Raw genomic sequence first — 13,121 nt, forward strand, 5'->3', positions numbered from 1 at the left:
GCAGTAAACTGTATAATGTATTTTTTTTTCTTTTGAATCATGTCTGATTTTCAGAAAGTACCTGGACAAGTCCATAGAGTTTTCTTGGGTTTTTCATTGTCTCTTTCCCAGGGCTGAGAAAAAGGAATTGGCACAAAGTCACCCAGCTGGTTTTGTGCCCTAGATGGGACTAGAACTCACTAGCCTGATGCCTTAACCAATATACCAAACTGGCTCTTGTGTCTTTCCTACTAAGAAGGGAAATTATTATGATTTTTGTTCTATTTTACTGTTTGTAAAAACAAAAACAAAAAAACAAAATACTTAAGAATATAAAAATATATTCCATGGAACATACATAGGAAGCCAAAAATAAAAAAATTTGATTTAAAAAAAAATAACATTAAAAATATCAACATATAATAGACTGCAGCTATATTCACTTAGGTCACAAAACAAATGTCAGAATATTATAATCAGATTAAATTGCAAAGACAGTATATGGTGGCTAACAAAAAAGAAAATAATTATTTTGTTGATAAATAATGGTTCTATGGCTTAGAATCAATCATGGTTCCCAGATATCTTTAAAAAAATTAAGTCACCTATATGGGAAATGCTAAACAACCTACATGAAATGAATGTATTTTCTCACCCTGCTTTAGTCATCCTTATAATGTAATTTGTCTCTGTTCTATAATTGGGTTTGAGCAAAGACAAAGACTGACAGCCGACAAACAGCAAACAAATCTCTTTTTCCAGAGATCTGTCCTGATCTCCAAACAGATTACACCGGTCTCATGAACTACATGCAGCCATCTGTTCCTTCCTTAAGAGAAGCTTTCAAAAGAGCTGGCTCCTCTAAGTATCTATTGAGAGCAGAGTGTTGTTATTGTCAGCAAATAGATGTGTCCCTGAATCAGAATAAATCTTTTTATTTTACCCAAATAGCCTATGAGGCACAATTCATTTTGCAACTAGATGAACATAAAAAGGAAAGGCAGAATTAATATTGCAATCTGTTTTGCATTAGCCATTTCCCCCCATTTTGCCAAATATCTTTCAACTTCTCACTTACGATTCTACAAGAAATCTGTGGATAAATAAGCTGCATATCTAAGAGTCATTTTTCTACCGCAGCCTATCATTCTCTCCCACAAACCTTATGCTTTTGAGTCTGACTCTTAATATGATACACTGATAGCAACAACATCTAGCTCTTGTAGTGTAATTGCTCCTCTTCTAACTGTAGGACCACTGAAGTATGTTTTTATTATGAGAATTTAACAAGCTTATTTATATTTTAGGCTGAAATTTACAATCTTTCTTTTACAAAAAAAATGCTAATTAAATAAGTACTACCAGTAGCTATGCAGAGGCTTGCCTCTTGTGATTTTAGTTCTGTGAAAAAGATTTTTTGAAGGCAGTGCAGTTAGTTCTAATTGTAATAAGGGATTGTAGTCCCACTGCACCCCTTTTTAAAATTGTTTTCATATCACCTAGGTCAGAAGATTCAAAACTGGTGCTGTCACAATTTTATGAATCCACGACCTTGTAAATATTTCACACATCTCTTCCTCATTTTATATGGATGTTTACAGAAAACACACAGCTACTATTTCTGGATACTAAAGTTGATTCTAACAATAGATCACAGAAAACTTGTTTGAACTGCTAGGACAATAGCCATTAAAGACTTTCAATCAAGATCTAGTATGATGATTAAATTATTGAATCAGGCCGGGGAATACTCAAATTCAAGTCCATTCTGAGCCTCAAAAAGTTACTGAGTGACTCAGGCCAACCCATCACACACTATTGTTAAGGTAAAATGAAAAGGGACTTCGTGATAATCACTCTGAGTACCTGGACAACAGAGAGAATATAATTCTACTCAACAACAGTCAGGAAATTGAGGTAACACCCCATTCTACCCAGGTCAAACGTGAAATAAATTTCACAATTTGCTGGCTTACAAATTACTGCAAAAATCACATCTACTCTTTCTAGGTTACATAACTCCATATACCCACTAGATGGCAGCAAACCTGGGCAACCTTTGATATTTGTATTATCTACTGGTGCTCCAGATTTTTCATTACAGATATAGGGTAAGTTTAACAAAATGTAAAATGTACATGAGAAATTATAGCTCAACAGCAAAATCCATACACTGAATTATTTAATATATAGATCTTTTACTTCTGTTTTAAGTGCAAGTGATTTAATCAATTATTAGATCCTGTATTCCAAACATGTAAAAGTTTGTGGGTTTCTTGGAAAATTACAAAATACATAATTTTAGAACCAGCTTTGGTACACAATGCCAATGTTCCAGATATCAGGTGTAACAGCTTTTAAAGGACCCAATGCAGGTTAATGAGATTGTACTATATGTGTCATCACTGTACAAACCCGAATATCCTAGTAGCTAATTTCAGAGTCAAGGAAAATTCCAGATTGGGAAGAGGAAGAGAAACCAGGCTGTGGGCTTAGAGAAAGCTTCTAGCATGAATGGCCCGACCTCTTTCTTGATTCCAAAAGCATCTTGCAAATCAAACCTACATTTTACAGCTGGTTCTCCTGCATACAAAAATAGCAGCACTGATGCCTCTCAGAGCTTCGCTATAGAGATTAGAGCCAGTTAAACACAAGGAGGTGAAGTACAGAGAAAATGTTTGTGAAGAATAGACTGGATGAAATATGGGTTTCTACCAGCTCCCTAGACTCACATAAACGGAAGTTTCCCTAGTTGAAAATGTTAAGAACCGCAATCATCATCAGAATGGGTATGATTATCTTTCTTTTATCCCTCTAGGCATGAGTGCTGTCTGAATTACTCAGATAAAACCAGACTATATCTTCTATAGTAGCGTACTCAGAATTCAAACTGAGAAGCAATTTATTGCACTAGATAAAATTATGTATTTGTAAGGAACATATAGAATAGAAATGGTAACAAGAAAAATAAATTCTTTCATCTAATTAACAAGTATCTTTTTTGTTTTTGCCCCGTGATTGTGCAAAGATGGACCTATCGACTTTATTGATCCATCTGCTCAAATTTCTCGTTCTGATCATTTCAATTTCCAAGATGGCTTATGGTTCAAGATCAACAACAATTTGGAGTTAATCCAAAATGGCATTTTTTAAAAAAAACCAAAAGAGTAAAGATATATTGGAAACATCCTCCAATCCTCTTTCCTTGTTTTCAAAAATTCAACCTCTAGAATTGAGTAACATGTACAGGTGGTCTTCGACTTATAAACACAATTTAGCCCAAAATTTCTGTTTGTTAAGTGACTTTCGCCCCATTTTAACATCTTTTCTTGCCACAGTTGTTAAGTGAATCACTCCAGTTGATAGTGACCTGGTTGTTAAGTGAATCTGGCTTCCCCATTGACTTTGCTTGTCAGAAGGTCGCAAAAGGTGAGATCACATGATCCCAGGACGTAACAAAGGTCATAACAGCGAACCAGTCGCCTAGCATCTAAGTTTTGATCACATGATCATGAGGATGCTGCAAAGGTCGTAATGGTGAAAATGGTTGTAAGCCATATGCTTCAGTGCCGCTGTAACTTTGAACGGTCACTACCCAAACTGTTGTAAGCCGAGGATTACCTCTATCTATATTCCCTCCCTCTTACAGCTTGTCTTACAAAAAGAGGATTCAAGGCAGAAGTCATGAAAAAGCCCATCAGGAAAAACGTATTCTGAGATTTACTGTTCCTAATTGCAATGAAGCTTTATTGGAATTAAACATTTGTTAATCCTTTTGTTAGGAGAGGCAGGAACTGGGAATACATCTGAAATATGGTGGATCATCTGTAATTCAAAGTCACTGAGTCTCTTGCTGAACTCCTTAATGATTTGGGGAATCAATGTGATTCGCTTGCCAGGGAAAAGACATCGGTTATTGGCTGCTAATGGGCACACAAAAATAGTATCTGCAGAGGAGTCCCTGTGAAAGAGAAGGTACCTTGCTTCCTTCTTGCCCTCAATGTCTGCAGACTGATGGTTGCCCATTCCTAATGGCTCTATGAAACCAGTCATCTATATGATCCACATCAGGCCTAGGAGGAAGGGGCGGGCTCATTGATCACAGACCCACATTATGACCAAGATCCCTGGATTCCCACCATCATTGACAACTCAACAACACAGAGCAGAATTGCTAGGGAAGAAGAATGTATAATATGTTTGGTGTCCGAATGTGTATATAGTGTATTCGCAAGGGAAGCTATGTATATGTAACACATGGGTCATCCTTGGCATGTAACCAAGCAACTAAAGAGCCCTGGATGCCAGAAAACTTTTCCGGCCCCTGCTAAAACCTTTCTAATTATTAGCTAAACGTTAACTAGACTAGATGAAAGTGTAGGAAGTCTGCTAGTTTTTGTCACTTAGATGGCAGGCAGAAAGAGAGATCCATTTAATGAATGGAAAATTAGCTTTGTTGACTTTTGAAATGTTTTTTTTTTAATGGAGGCACTAATGTACAGCTAACCAATATAAATGGGGTTCATCACATACCCTTTAGTGGCTTTTTATTATATTTGTGTGTGGGTGAATGGGTGTTCTTGAACCTACTATAATGAAAAACAGGGTGAAAATCTCAACCCAATGGCTACTAAACTTTAAAAATGGATTTGTATGTTGCTAAGTTATTAGTCTTTGTGATACCAATTTCCTTTCCCCTAGACTGGGTGTCTTTATTTATGGTCTCAGACAAGTAAACATAAGCACAAGGTTTAAAATAACAAGAATCCAATGAAGGGACAATGAATAATAATGAAAGGACATTCTCCAACAATATTCTTACCATCTTATCCACCATTCCCGTGCTTTTCATTTTTCCTTTTACATTCTCCAACAGCTTATCCATGGTTATCAAAATGGGTAATGGAATGTTATTCATTCTCTATACAGTACTTTGCAAAATAATTGTGTAATTCTCACATTTGATTAAAGATCAAAGAGAAAAATTAATTTGATTAAAGAGACATAGTCTTTGTTCACGCCTTTCTCCAGAGAAGTTTCAATGGAAATAATGTGAATAAACTTCCTAAGTAACTGGCTTGGAATATTTCAGGCAAATGTCATCCAGATTTAAAAAAATTTTTTTTGCTGAAGTTAGAACTGATATTAATATTAATACCTTCTACAGTATGGAAAGGTTCAGGGTGCAAATGTAATCACCCAGTAAGACTAGATAATCTGTAAATGAAATGTTTATTTACATCTTTATTCTTTATCTCAAAACAATTTGTCACAAAGAATATAATTAATATATTCTAATCTACAGCACATCATGGTAACTCTACAGAAGTGACAGGATAACTGCACGACAACCCCAAATCTGTTCAAAACATTTGGTAGATGACTACTGACAGCTGATCAGTTTTTAGTACAAATATTTGGATCCTATTATAAAGGGTTGCATAAACGTATTGTTACATTAATTATATTCTGGATTTCGAGTTCCAATTTCTGATCTCTGATTTTGAGGGATGAATGTAGGAGTTACTCTGTGAATCTCAGCAAAGAAGCTTTTGTGGAAGAAAATCTTTGAATAGACAAATAACTTATGCACTTCTAAATTATTCTTGTGATCCCAGTCATAGTACCTTTAAATATCTTCAGGTTCAATTGAAGACTTTAATGTTGAAATACTCTCAGTGGGATTTAATTTTTCTAGAAGGTATTGAATATTTTGAATTTTTACACTTCTATCTTTATTTTTACATCACAGAGTATTATTAAATATATCGAAGTAATATGAAAGGGTACATCAGTGCTAAAAGAACAACCTAAATGCATAATCTCAATAGTTAAAACATTTTGATATTTAAAAAAACACCTAATTAATCAGAGCAACATACAATATCACACAGAAGAGATAACAAATTTTTACTCCTAATTTGCTTATTTCAATACTTGTAGCTGTGATGTCACAAACATTATTGAATACACCTTTGAGACTGTTAGAAAGTGTCAATATCAAACAGAAATGTAACACTAGGTGACTGATTTACTCACTACTATCAATTATTACTTAAGATTGTAACCATGTAAAAAGCTAGAACAAAGCTTACAAAGTAACCCGATTCGTACTAGATGCTGCTGGGTTTTCATTTTAAAGGATAACGTGGATGATACAAGCTTACACAGTTTTAGCCTGCAAGAATGAATCTGAACGGGTTTGTATAGTTCACGTGTTCATCCCTCTACCTCTACAATAGAGGCTGACAGGGGAAACCTGCCCATGATGGAGTTTACATACTAATATTCAAACACATTTCAGTGGAGTTTACATCTCAAGCGCAATGCCACACAGGAAGGCTTGCGAGCTGCAGGCGACAATCTGTACCAAAGTCAGTGCTCGACGCACTCCCATATGTATATGTCTCATCTTTTTTTTAACAAATAATAATAATCCACCACTTCCCCACAAGCCACCCATCCCATCTCTCCAAACGCAGCGCCAACCCTTTCATCATGACACGTTTAAAACCTTTCCTGTGACATTTTGCAAAATGAAAAGGAAGCAGCCACCCACTAAGACCAACACAAGAATCAGCCTCCTCGTTGCAAAGAACTAACAGCGCGGCTGCAGTTTGCAAAAAAAAAAAAAAAAAAAAGGGAAGCCCTACGTCGAGTGGAATAAGGACACACTACACTTACACACAAACATATAAACACACAAATATGCATAGACCACCCTGCCTTTTCTTCAATGAAGCAAAGTCGGTCCCTGGCACCGTACCTATGATGAAAGTCCTGCTCCGGCTTGCTGCACTCTCTTCCCACAATAGGAAACAAAACCGCGTCGTACTCACTGCAGTAGCCTGGGTGTATTCGCCCCCCCCCTCTTCTCTCTCAACCCCCCCCCCTCCAACTCTTACAGCCTCCCACTAGCTGGGTGACCTTTGAACTGGTTTCTCCTCTCCTCGCCGTCCCTCTGCAGGCAAAGCTGCTGTGCCCGTCTTTATTTGCATAAAGCTGGCGAAGGCCTGTCAACCGAGCCGGGCTGTGGAGAGAGAAGAAGAGCCGAGGCGCGCTGCGATTTCCCTCGGAATCCGCGGATCTCCCGTGAGGCGAAGGAGCCGCAGGCCCGCAGGGGCGGGAAAGGCCCGCGGGCTCCCCGCCGTCCAGCCAGGCAGCAACCTTAACCCAACTCGGGTTTCTCGTGGGTGGTTGCCAAGGTGACCATCCAACTAGTCAAACCTTCTCTTCACATCCAGGGAAGATTTTTTGGGGGGGGGGGCAGCACCCGCCTTGACCCTCGGTCTTGGCGGGTGAAAATGCAAGCCAGCTAAGCCGGAGGAGCCTCGTTTCGTTTCAAAAACGCCTTTGCGTTTTGTAAGATCCCCCCCCCCGGTATCAGCCAGCGGGGTGAGGGAAGGAGTGAAAGAGGTCTAAACGAAAAGGAAAACGCGTGTCTGTCTCTTATTTTCACGTTCAGGGAATACAGACCGTAACAACACAGCAAAACCTATGTGAACCTGCGTGGTATGCAACAGGATGCCCGGGAGAGGAAGAAACATCAAGTGTGTTTCTGATTAATTGTGTCAAATGTTGGAACTGGGTGCTTTATTTTATTTATTTTGGGGGAGGGGAGATGGTACGGTTGTTGATTCCCTGCTTTCTCCCATTTTGCTTCCAGCAAGAAATATCAGCCCTGTTCAAAAATTCTGCTCACCTACCATAGCAGATATTACAAATTAACCATTTTACTTCCATCAAAATTGGAAAAGATATTCAGAAAAGACCAAGTAATCTGTTGAACTTTTGTTTTAAGAAGGGCTAATCTTTCAATGATATATTTAAAAATAATAATAATAATAATAGAGGGATCATTTCATTGAAAACATGTGAGGTCTCCCTTTCTCAAAGTTAAGAGGAATTTCAGTGAGTGATTAAGCAGAAGAAAAATATGAAGGAGAAAATAAATGCACGGGTTCTTTTGAAAGGCCTCTGGGATGTGTTGAATACAGTTACATTATCTTAGTGTATCTACCTTTCCATCATCCCTTGTGAAATATTTCAACAAAAGATGGTGTTTCAGAAAAAAATTCTTGGCCACCTAATTAACATTCCAGGGTATTCCATTTCTCTTGACAAACAGAAACAAACAAACAAAAAAAGGAACATCCACTCATTGAAACCACATGGCACCCACTCAAAATAATGAGGCTGACAAGACACCAGCATATTAGTTTTTTTTTTCTGTGTTAAAATAATTGGGTATTTCAGATTGGCTACTGATCATTGTTAAAAGGTTTATTATAATGAATAACTGTGGATGTGTAATTGTCCTGGCCGCAGGAGTGTTTTATGTTTTTAATATTCCCCCCATTAAGTCATTGCTACACTTACCACAATTTATTGGGCTAGCCATTCAACTCCAAAAAGCCACACCTTACTGAATTCAGAAAATGCTAACAGCTCACAATACTACAAACCCATATCTCGAATTACAGTCCAAACATTCATATCCCTGAATAACGGGGGGAAAAAAATTTTTTAAGAAAAGAGAAAGAGAGACTGACCTGTTAAAGTGGTTGCGTTTCCAATCCATGCACTTTTTGGCTAATAATTATGCACCCCAATGGGCTGTCATGTTGCAAGGGTGTGACGTGTTACCTGCTCTCCTGGTTCCAGCGGAATCTTCTTAAATTTCCCAGTCTGGCGTTTTATTGCTGGTACCATATGCTTTATTGTTCAGCGACAAGAGCTACTGCTTTGCACAAAGCCTCATTAGCTAGTGCTCGCCTCCCAGCTTCAGCCTCTCTGACGCTGCTGGTCTGATCACATGGGAGTTTTGCCTGATAAATCGGGGCATACAACTGAATCCCCTGCCTTCCCCCCCCCCCAATCAGTTAAGGTCTTCTAGGAGGAAAGAACAACAAATGATACAGCTGCTGGAAGACATTTAAAGCCTCACAAATGAGGGAAATTCTTTCCCAACCACTGTCCCTTCCCATTTCAAACCCCCTTCACAACATCCCTTACAAAGCACAGATTCATTAGAGATTTGAGAATGTGATTAATGCTTGCTTTGTCAAGGCTAATGACCGTATCACATAGTATACTATATGCTGGAGGAAATCTCCGATTGTTTTTTTGCTATTCAGGAAGAGAAAATCAGGTGCCTCACCAATGAACTTCTTACAGTTACACATTTAAGTTGCTGATATTGGAAAAAGATTCAGGATACAGCCTTTTTTTCCTGAAGTAATCAGAGGAACTTAATGCTGCATAAACATAATTAGAAAAAAAAACATTAAGGGAAACCTTATTTCCTAACTCAAAATAATCACAGTTTCCCCACTTTTTTTGTTGTTGTTATGGTAGTACTTCGGATGAACTAAATTCCAGTACTCAACTTTATAAAAAATATTAAAAGTAAAATTTGATTTGCTTATCTAGCACTCATACATATTTTCCTATTGTATATATTAATGATTGAAACTAAGGCTCTATAAGTTTTCTTTTTAAGATTCAGAAATAAAGGAGCGCCTTCTTTCGGGTTTTTAAAAATTACCTCATGATATATTTGTTACTTGTTTGGAGAACCATAACTGATAAACACTCCTTAAAAGGAAATGTGACAGAGCAACTTTAGAAATGTGACATCAATTTGAGGAAAAAAATCAAACCAAACCAAACCATGTAATCACAGAAAATCCCAAACCTCTAATTCTTTACAGTACTTAGGGGAATTATAAATATCAACATGCTGCCAACAAAATGTATTTTCCTATCTGCAAAATTGGATTGGTTTGTATTAAGTTATTTAGAACAACTGAAAATAATTATATTTTAAAAGCAGATAAAAGACCTACGCTTATGTCATTTACTTATTAACATTCTGAAAAAACTTCTTATACCTTTCAATGGTTTACCTATTAGCATAAATAATTGGTATATTATTGCTTATTATGTATATAAGCAAGCTTTTGTAAGTGTACTTGATAGAAAGGATGCTACTGACCTCAATTCATTCAAGATTGGACTTTAATAAAGGTGGCCATTAGAAATACAGTTTTGAAGTCCATCATGGCACAATTCCATCTTAGTTAACTGAATTATGTGAGCAGGCTTCCATGAGGTAAATAAACTTATACTAAGCATTATATTCATGTTTAGATTATAAAGGAAAATATTAAAAATTGTCATTAAAAACGATTCTCCCTTTTAGTAATCATATATCACAAAACATCTTACTAAATCCGATCTGAGAAAATATCTGAGTTCCCTAATTCTCTCAGTAATAGAAGTAAATCAATCTGTTGACAAATTTGCTCTTGATTCCAATTCCAATTAACATTTATTTTATACTTTTTTGTTTTAGTACTAATTGGTTTAATTTCTACCCTACTGATTAATATATACTATGACTCTCAGCAGCTGGTGAGATGGTGAGTGTCTACAAGGGCAGAGATTAATGAAGCTTTCTATATTAATGAGGAAAACTAAGATAAATTTTACTTGTTTATGAAGATCTTCTTTAGCTGCTATTAATATTTTAAAACATGGATGATGTCATTTAATATTACATACAGAAGTAACTGCAAAACAGATGTGGAACCAATGTAGAAAGATACTAAAAATGAGAATAGGAAGTGAACATGTTGTCTCAGCATCCTGGGTAAAAAGAATTGAATATTGATGGGTGGATGGATAGGTCCCACAAGTAACTTAATAAGTCTTCTATTTATAAAAGTTTAAGTTTTAAATCTAGAAAACTTAAATGACCTAGCAATGAAATATGGTCCAAGAAAATGTATGTAATGCTGTGGTACAGCTTACATAAGATCATCATTCTCTTGTCAGACAAGCCCTCCCCTAGTTCACATGAAGATAAACAGAAAGATAGGAGAAGCACATTCAGACTTCCAAGATTCTGTTTATTTACTTGTTTGATATTTTCCCCTCCACCTAACCCTTATTACTTTATAGGTAACTCCAGGGAGTGATCTTACATAATACTTGTTCCTACTCCTGTTTTCCTCACAACAACAACCACGTGAGGTGAGCTGAGAGGGACTTGCCCAAAGTCACCCAGTTGGCTTTTATGCCTAAAGCTGGATTAGAACTCCCAATCTCCTGGTTTCTAAGCCAACAGCTTAAGCACTACACTAAAGTAGCTTCCTGATATGAGTAGTATTGATATACATGACATTGGTTTCCTAGGATACTTTGATGGGCTGACACAAACGCAGTCAAGATAAACTAAACAATAATAAGATATGTAACTTGAGTCAGAAACTGGCTAAAAAGAAATAAGAGAATATGGATATTAGATTTTATAATGAGGGAAAGTAAGTGGAATTCCTCTAAAAGTTCATTTTGGGAGTAGTGTAGGCAAATTACTAAGTGATCCACAGTCAAGGATAAGCAAAAAAAAAAGGTACATTAAAACAACAACCTGCACATACAAACAAGTAGAATATGAAGAGGAATGTGAAGATATTCTAAAGCAGTGTTTCTTAACCTTGGCAAATTTAAGATGTATGGACTTCAACTCCCAGCATTCCCCAGCCAGATGTCCCAAGGTTGAGAAGCACTGTTCTAAAAGAACTAACTCCAAGTGGGCAAACAGGAAGCAAAAAGATGAATGAAAGTTAGACAAGGGGCTCCAGCATTTCCTTTTTCTAGCAGTAGCATCCCCTCAGTGCAGTTCTCCTCAGAAGGTTCCTACCAATGGAAAGGGGGCACCGTAGAGACCATTTCTGTCCATTGACCCATCTCCTAAAACCCCCTAGGACCAGCTTCCCTAGATCTGAGGATTCTTAGAGCTGATAACAAAACAACTGAGGAGGGAATTAATAGGTGTTTTCAGAATGATGAACTAGGTTGATAGAGCAGAGAGAGAGAAAAATTCTCTCTTATAAAACCTGCTTCTAGACAGAAACACTTCTTGTTACCAATCAAAAGTTCTTGTGCAGCTGTTCTGTATTTGGGAAAATGAAGGAGGAGGAAGAGGAGGAAGGGGTAAAAAAAAACAAGAGTTACAATAGAAGACAACAATAAATTCTTCCCCATAGCCAACTTAATTACAATCTACTAATCGTTTATTTGCTGTCCCTTCTTGCAATCTCTCTCCCTCCCTCTCTCCCTTCCCCCTCCTTCCCCCTCCCTCTAGTGGCAGCAGTGCCTTAGACAGAAAGTCCATACAGAGAGTGGTAAGGACAGCTGAGAAGGTGCTTAGCGCTCACATTGGTAGAGAGACCACACACCCACTTTACGATCTGTTTCTGTTGCTCCCCTTTGAGAGGAGGTTTCAAGGTATTTCTAGCAGGACTACAAGATTCTGTAACAGCTTTGTTCTTTATATCAACGGTCTTGTAAACTCTCAGAATTCTTTCCTCCCCGCCATGCATATATATATACATTCAAACTAGACTGATGTTTCTCTGTGTCATATATGTATGTGCATGTGAGTATATGCATATGGTTATCCTTTGAGAGCTGAATGCAATGAAATTTCATTTTAATGTAAGCTGATTAGTGTACATTTAAAATTACTATAAAGTTTTATTCTATTCTATTATATATATATATATATATTACACACACAAACACACACACACACACACACACATATATACACACACCCACACCTGGTGTGTGTGAATAGTTTGGTGCCTTTTATAATTTTAAAGATTTTAATAGTAATATTAATACTTGTCAGTATATAATTGTTTTTATCTTTGTTGTACACTCTCCAGAGTCACTTGTCAGTGAGATGGACAATTATATAAATATGACAAAATAAATAAATAAATGGTTTACTGGAGACATTAGATATCATATTGGTGAATCCCCTGCCCCCAATAGTTACTTTTGCCTTCCATCCAATATTACTAACCACTGGAAGAACATCCTCCAATCATACCCCTTAACTTGGAATACTGGGATTGGAGGAAAAGGCAGATTTTGAAAGATAGCTATACTAGCAGATTTATTGTAAGGATCCTACACTGGTGAATTCAAAGAGGGAGCAGTAAACTCATGACTAAAAAGAGTCTGGGAATCAGTTTTAGTTTGGCATACATGTTTAACCCACTTGTATTCAAGGGAAGTCTGACCACCTTCTATATCCAAAATGATATCAATTCTAGGAATGAAATCAC

At 37.0% G+C, this 13,121-nt stretch overlaps 1 protein-coding gene across 2 annotated transcripts in view; it reads right to left on the reverse strand.

Moving 5' to 3' along the window:
• Positions 1–8,755, reverse strand: part of CSRNP3 (cysteine and serine rich nuclear protein 3) — a 52,487-nt gene extending 43,732 nt beyond the window's left edge. The window contains exon 1 of one of the 2 annotated variants that reach the window (XM_087920027.1): positions 8,532–8,755. The gene's annotated coding sequence lies outside the window, so the exon portion shown is untranslated. Of the gene's footprint in view, positions 1–6,745; positions 6,847–8,531 lie in introns of those variants that run through there. The other variant, XM_087920029.1, reaches the window with a different exon arrangement.
• Positions 8,756–13,121: the final 4,366 nt, after the last annotated feature.

This window comes from Pseudonaja textilis, chromosome 1 (assembly GCF_049901715.1).
Source record: "Pseudonaja textilis isolate UNSWEBS1 chromosome 1, rPseTex1.2, whole genome shotgun sequence".
Lineage (NCBI taxonomy): Eukaryota > Metazoa > Chordata > Lepidosauria > Squamata > Elapidae > Pseudonaja > Pseudonaja textilis.